Below are 8,221 nucleotides of genomic sequence, written 5' to 3' on the forward strand. Positions count from 1 at the left end.
TAAAACCCATCTGTTCCAGCTTGCTTATCTGTAAATACCCTGTTCCTGTTTGTTTTTTTGTTTGTTTTGTTTTCTGTTTTTTTTTTCTTTCTTTTTTTTTGTTTTGTTATAACTGCTTACACTTTTCTGTTCCCTGTATCTGTCTTTTATTGTATGTAAAGCGACCTTGAGTGTTCAGAAAGGCGCTGTTAGATAAAATGTGTTATTATTATTATTATTATTATTATTATTATTATTATTATTATGGATATATTGACTGAGCAGGTAAAGGCAAACAATATCACAGCTACAACAGTCTGGGAAGTTCAGTACGTAAAGGACATTACTTTACTCCAATGCAGCCTTTAAAACAAACACTTTAGACACTCGTATTACAATATTCCAAATGTAAGACCATATCTAGCCTCATATATTGATATGATATGGATATATTGCCGAGCCGTCCATCTTATATGTTCATTTGAAGATATGATTGATATTTCTCTTTCTAGGGGCAAGAAAAAGTGAATTAGAAACCAGCATGCAGCCATTTGATTAATTGGTGACAGCTTTCGATGTTGTAAAAAAGACATCTCGTTCAGAGGTGGGAGGTCAGGCTCATTCCAGCGGATTTACAACCTGACACTAAGTCCCAGTGGCCAGACTACATGTATGATTGCATACTGATACAATTTCTGTCTATCAAACTATCAAACCTCTTGGGCCCCTGTTGGCTGCCAGAGGCCTCCGAGTGTGCACTGCTCCAAAACCAATGGCTGTAGCTCATGCTTTCTGGCCAAAGTTACGCAGGAAACACGTGCTTTCCTATTAAAAACACCTAGCTCTGGGAACGGGATGAAATCGACTTCCTCCTCATTAACAGCAGAATAACGTATGGAGAAACAAAGGTCAGCTGCAGTGGCCAAGCTGAATGTCAATAACCCACAGGCGTACTCTGGCCCCACAGCAAAGATCCCAGTGAAGCCTGTTGAGCACAATCATCCACGCCTGGTGGGACTACCGCAGAACAAACCTTTAAAAAAAGGCAACTGTGCTCAATCAACCCCTCAGACATGGCCAGGTGATCCCATCGAATCAGGGAGAAAAAAACTGCACCAGCCTTCTGGGAAAGTCTTTCTGAGTGTGAACCGTAGAAAAAGAAGTTAGCAGATCTTGTGCCTGTTCACCTTTAAACATTTGGATCCTCATTTCAATTTTTTTCTTTTTTATGCTTTGCTGCCCTATGATTTATTCATTGCTACTTTCTGGTCAGGCCTTCCTCACAGGAAAGAGGAAAATTAATAGAGGATGAAAAGAAGAAAAGCTCTCACTTTTCTCTCGAAAATGTTTTTTTTTTTTTTTTTTTGAAGATGACTTGTTCCATTATGTCAACTATCAGATTAAGAATACCGTATCTCCTCCCAGTGAGAGCTGTTTGGCCAGTTTTGTGATAACACTCATGTTTTTTAGGGGCGGTTGGGGCTCAGTGGTAGAGTGGTTGCCTGCCAATTGGAAGGTTGGTGGTTCAATCCCTGGCCCTGCAGTCCCATGTCAAAGTGTCCTTGGGCAAGACACTGAACCCCAAGTTTCCCCTGATGCTGCGTAATCGGGAGTGTGAATGTGTGTGAGTGTATATCTGATGAGCAGGTGGCACCTTGTACGGCAGCCTTGGCCACAGTGTGTGAATGTGTGTGAATGCTTCCTGTATGATGTAAAAGCTTGGGTAGTCGTTAAGACTAGCACATTTACATTTTTTTTGTGTTATGCCGAAGATACTTTTTTTTTTTAAACCAGCTACGCATTTGCGTGCCCATGATGGCTGCCTTGCATATTCTGCGTTGATTTAGACCGTGGGTTGTGCATGTAGGCCTGTAACAATGATGACATAATTGTTAAATGTATCTACCTTATTGCGGTTTCTTTGGCTACGTTCAGATTGCAGGCAAAAGTGGCCCAAAGCCAAATTTTTTGGGGTCAAGTGAAGAGATCAGACTTCTTCAGATGGAGTGTGAACACTAAAATCTTGCCCAGATTGGATTTTTTCAAAATCAGATTAAGGCCACTTCCATATGTGGTCCTGAATCAGACCCAGGGCAGATTTTAGACCCGAAAGATGGTGACGGAGTATATATTTTTATTATTTAAATTTAAAGTTGTTAGCACTTGACCCTATGTGCATAACAAATCATTTTTATGATAATAAAGAGGCGTTGTTTACTTTAAAGGCTGTACTTATTACATAATTATTATATATTATAATTACTGTGTTATTACATAATCTGGGTCACATAACAGTGATTTAACCAAAAACGTATCCTGGGATTCATTCACAACTTTAAATTTGTTTGCAAAAGTAATAAATAAACAAATACCTTTAATATTTGACTTAAAGAGACATATTGGTAATTATTACTACTACTACTACTGGTAATTATTATTATATTGTTAATTGCAATTATTTCTGAGACAATCAATTAGAAAGCAACATTTGGGATTGTTCCAGCTCTATGTGTTTGTCCCCAGAAATTAAATTAGGAATATGCTCATTAGCAATCGGGGCAGTATGTGGATGTGACAGGGTCAGTGGTCCATAGGCAAGTCAGTAATGACAACAATAGCAGAAATTTGTGAAGACAAGCTAAAGAGATAGAAGTCCGCAATTAGTCGCATATATACGGTGTGTCATTGGCTCTGCAGTGACAAATATGCTTGAATACTTCTCTACAGTCAGAGTTCTCTGTGTGCCTTCTAGTAAGTGTCTTCCAGTAAAAAAAACACACACACACACACACACACACACACACACACACACACACGGTTGTCTGTGTGAATGCGTGGTTAAAAAGCACGTAAACGCTACAATGGAAGATGTATTTGATGTTAAGTAGTGACATAATTCAAGAACGGCTCAAACAATCTAAAATGATGAATTATGAAATTGGACTATTTTGGTAATATTTTGCTCATTCAGTTTTATCCCAACACGCTGCTTTTTGAAAGGCAGAGTGTTGAGGCAATCACACTTCATATGTGCTTAATGTGAGGAGAAAAATGAGTGTAACAAAGGAGCCATATGCTAATTAAGTTTCTCTTTTCTCCTCTATTAGTTATATATTACCGGGACATGGGAGGGAAGTTTTTGCTAAATAACATCTGGCACTGCATTTTTATAACTTTATTTTGTGCGACTTATATTTTTTCGACCAGTTTTTCCTTATTCAACACGCACATTCACATATGTTTTTTTTCTGTGACAACATAAAACCATAAAAAAAATCAGACCTATTTATCTGGCAAAATGCATTTGTGTAGTTACGGACAGTTACTGATATGAAGTATCTTTCATGGCGTCCCAAAACTTAATCTAGTCACATTTTAGAGTGCAATACTGTGAGAACTGCTGCCGTCAATGGGCCTTTAGTTATTTAAACATTTCTTTGCTGTTTCACGGAAACTGAAAATGCTGACTACAGGATGCATTAGCTTTAGGAAATAGTCTCATGACTCAATGAACTAGTTATTTCTTCCTTAATTTAGCATGGTTTAAGCTGGTCTAAAACACAAAATATAAATCACTGTTTAATATAAGTTGATAGCAGTCCACAGGTTAGTCCTGAGGAACAGGACATGCTGTATCTGAAAACAATTACGACTCTTCTCAGTAAGACTATTCTAACTACCTGCCTCACATTCAGGATTAACAGTGGACACATCTCGCCATCCGCCTGCCAGGCTGCGTGCGCTTTCCCCAGACTGAGACATCGACACAGTAAAGATGGGACAGGTAGAGAGACAGAGCCTCCATCAACAAAAGGCGGAGCAGACAGAGATGGAGCTCAAACAGCTGTGTTATTGACCTGTGAGCACAGATTTGGTGACAGCTTGTCAACTTGTGAGACCAAATCTGAGATGGGCAGTGAGAACCCAGCATTTCAGAATCCATTCATCTTTTGACTCCATGGGTGACGTCCTGTCTTGCCTTTGTAAAATAAACATGACCGTGGCGTTTTTTTTATTTTACTGCCTCCCTTGTCGAGAAAACCGGTTTGGTTTGTAAAACCTATTTGGCACATTAGTCACAAAACAACACATTAGCTAAGCTGAGGAGAAATGCTACGAATGTATTATGAGTTTCACTTGATTCTTAACTGCACTATTTTGTTAACTAATATGGCAAACTTTCAATTTGGAGTCCCATTTTCTATGTTCAGAAAGAGGTGATTTAGTAACAAAGAGGCCCTGTGAAAGAGTGAGTCAACAGCACACAGGGTCACCGTGAGAAAGCAGGCTTTAATCTGCGTAGGCTCAGAAGAAGACAGAAAGAATTGTAGAGACGTGACAAAACGGGAATTAGGAATGAGCTCTTGGTTGGATCACACCCAGTGTTACACAAATGCAGTTTAATTGCGGTTTATTCTCTGGTGCTGCAAAGAAGGACTGAGTATACAAGAAATATTTCATTAATCAATCCCATTGACTGAAATGCTCCATTGGGTTCCCTAGCTCGGCACTAACTTTGCTTGTCTGCCATTAGGTGCTGGGCAGCGTACAGTGGGCTTTAAGTAGCCTGGTCCGATCAAACTCTCGTACATTTCATTTGTACAGAGAGTCTGGCCACTCTCCTTGACAAGTGTTAACGACCTTGAAGACGGGTACTCTGTTGAAGTTTAAAACTATTGGATCTGCCCAGAGCCACTCTGGATCTGCCATAACCAATCGTTAACGTTTGGCTTAGCATCGCTAGCGTTCGCCTTAGTTAGCTCCTTCACCACAAACGGAGCGAGCTGGAAAATCAAACTTTTCCCCAACTCCGTGGGGAGGAGGGTCACAACATCATCGCCACCAAGAAAACGCAGCAAATATGACTGCTCGAGCTTTAACTTCTGGATATTCGGCAGCGTTGTGACAACGGACCGAAGGGCTTCACTTGCATCATTTTCCGCCGCCACTACCGTACTACAACTCAAACTAACGCACAACCTCGACGGTATCGTTCTCCGCCCCTCCCTCTGTTTGCTGATCGGACCGCCAAAGACTTTACTGGCAAAAACCCAGACAGTGCACTGAAGGAAATTGAAATTTGAGCAGAAGTACTTAGGAGGGCGGAGCCAGACTAGATTATAGCAGCTTTAAAAAAATAAAAGCTCTATAAACATGCAGATCTTAAGCCATCTTATTATAGTTTCTAAACCCATCGGGCTTGTCAGTTTGATAGAAAGACCACAAACCTGAAGGCCAATTGTTTTTCTGATTAACTGATAACATATCCGAGTGTAAGCGGAGGTGAGCTGGATAACTTCGTCTGAGTGTAATCAGTGTTTTTGTTGCTGTGAGCTTCCCCATAGAGACAGGGATTTTTTCTCTGTTATGGAGGTGTGTGTGAGATAATGGTGCTCTCTGGCTTTTATGAGCTGAGACTTCTACATCACAAACATATTTCATAAATAATCTTTGCTGTGTCTCGTCAAAGTAACAGATGATTCAACCCTCCAGTTGCCTGTCAATGTAATGAAGATAAGGGGCATATAGTGGAAATAAATAGGACCTCTACCCGCAGACCATGTTCAAAGATCAATTGTTTCTAGTTTCATTCCTGATATGTGGTTGGATGCCATTTGATCTGCACTGTGAGCCTCAAACAGAAATATAATTGTGGTTAAGTTTTTAAAAGCAAAACATTTCAGTTGAATTACCTGAAAGCCAGAGAGGAAATGCGCTGATGGGAAACATCAGGTTCTTTGTAGTACAAGATTGAATCAGGAGGTCACATTCAGTATATGACGACAACAACTGCCCACACACACTTCCGCATCTCCTCCTACCCATATGTACTCTTTGGGCAAGTTGACTTCAGACCACGCAAACTGCAGGAAAGCTTTTACTGTAGTTAATACAGAAGAGACCATTTGTTAGAGTAAACTAACTCCTGCTTCGCTGCACAGCATGGCAACAGAAGAAACCACACACACACACACACACACACACACAGGGATAAGGATCAAGTTCAACAGGCAGAAAAAAATACAAGAGGTGCATGTGTGACTGTCTGAAGACAACGGTGAACAAAACTGCCAAGTTTTGAATTACTGATAACGGCACATACAGAAGCTCGATAAGGAGAATTGCACACTTTCTTGATGCAGCTGTGACATATTTTGTTCAGCAGAAAACCAGGTAAATATTTCTAAAACTCCTAATCATTCAGCTATGAGCTATTCCCATATGTGCCATGTTTTTTGATAACAATCTTCCCTTCACCTTAGCCAAGTAAACCCATTATGATGGAACAAGTATCATCATTTAAAAAGGTGAAGAAAACGTTGGCACAGCTGAAGTTCCGGAGGACATAATACTCTCATTTCACTTATTTAATTAGGCTCACATCACAATAAATCAACAATGACGTGTTAGTAGCCTTCTTGAGAGCATTAGAAATAATCGGGTTCAATTCAGTGATATACACACACAAACACACACACACGTACACACACACAAGGGCAGAGTCACCACATCTGGGAGTTTACTGAAGTAAAAGCAGCAACCACAGAATACTATACATAGTAAAAGTAATGCATTAAAAATGTTACATAAGTAAAAATACTAGCATCAAAAATCACTTAAGGACCAAAAAGTACGGGCATCCAGATATAGCAGAGTTGATGGAGCAGGAGCCCACAAATGGAGGTTTACTCCTGGACGCAAAGGGCCCGGGTTCGTCTCCGCCCTGCGGCCCTTTGCTGCATGTCATTCCCCCCTCTCTCCCCTTTCATGTCCTCTGCTGTCCTATCAAAATAAAAGCTGAAAAAGCCACACAAAAAAACTGTGCCAAAAGTAATAGTAATCATGCAGAATTGCCCATTTCAGAATAACTTAAATTGTATTATTAGATTATAATTATTGCTAGATCAATGTATGTATCACTTTAATGTTGCAATTAGTAAATGTGGGGCTAACTGATATTACTTTATATACTGCTGGGTAGGTAATCAATAATAATTATCATAATATTAATAAAGCTAATATGTAAACAAAATATTTAATTGAATAAATGTAGCGGAGTAAAAACTACAACGGAAAGTCTGAAATGTAGTGGACAGTAAAATAATATAAAATGGAATTATGGGCGCCCATACATAGATGTTTACTCCTCGACGCAGCGGGCCGGGGTTCAAGTCCGACCAGCGGCCCTTTGCTGCATGTCCTTTCCCCACATCTCCCTTTTCATCTCTTCAGCTGTCCGGTCAATAAAGGCCTAAAAATGGAATTGCTCACGTAAAGGGGCCATGCAGAGGATGCATTTGGGACATTTGTTGCAAGATGAATCGCCAGTTCATATTAAATGAAGAAAACGGTCGACCTCCCTCTTCCATGAGAGTCAAATTTATTTAATACCAGTTAGATTTTCTAGATTTAATGTTACTAAGTAACCAAGGTCAAAGTCACTAAAAAGTCTCTTGACTGATATCCAACAAGGCAATGAAGTCAGCTGAGCAGAGATCAAAGTTCCAGACAAAAACATCTACCCATTTCAAAATTTGAATGAAAGGTAGTGTTTAAAGCTAAAAGAGTCACACAACCAACACAAACTCCTGTGCTTTACCCATTTATAAAACTGCAATTTGGCAATAAGATATTAATACAATAAGTGGTATGCAATAAATAGTAAGTGTAAATTAGCCAAGAACATTTTATTGTTACTCATATTCAGAGACAAACTCTCTTTTTCCACGCTCTCTCTCTAACACACACACTTTTACCATGGGCTACCCAGACATCCGCTGGGCAGGGAGGAGGCGTCTCCTAGCAACTGGTTCTCAGCTTAAGCATTTTGGTCAGACGGCTTTTTCTAAAGGGGAGTACACTGGCACAGCACTGTGGTGGGTGTGATGAACTGACACAAGGTTAGACATGAATTCAACAAATGGGAGTGGGCAAAAAACTAAAGGAAAATACTGTAATGTAGTGTAATGTTCTAAAAATAGACACAGAAGGACTGGACAAATGACAGTGTATTTGTCTGACTTATGTCTCACTTATTATTCTTGCCAACAAGTGAAAATGGTGTCATTGACTGCAATGCAGCCCCGTCAAATTAATGCAGCACAGTAAAGCAAAGCACTTCATCATGTTGGACATAAATTCCCTGGCTGGACAGATTTACATTGATTGAGCACACTAAATTAAGCTGAACACGCCCCTTTGGGTAATAAAGTGCCACAGTCAATCACCCATCAGACTCTCA

This window comes from Etheostoma cragini, chromosome 23, assembly GCF_013103735.1.
Source record: "Etheostoma cragini isolate CJK2018 chromosome 23, CSU_Ecrag_1.0, whole genome shotgun sequence".
NCBI classification, from domain to species: Eukaryota; Metazoa; Chordata; class Actinopteri; order Perciformes; family Percidae; genus Etheostoma; species Etheostoma cragini.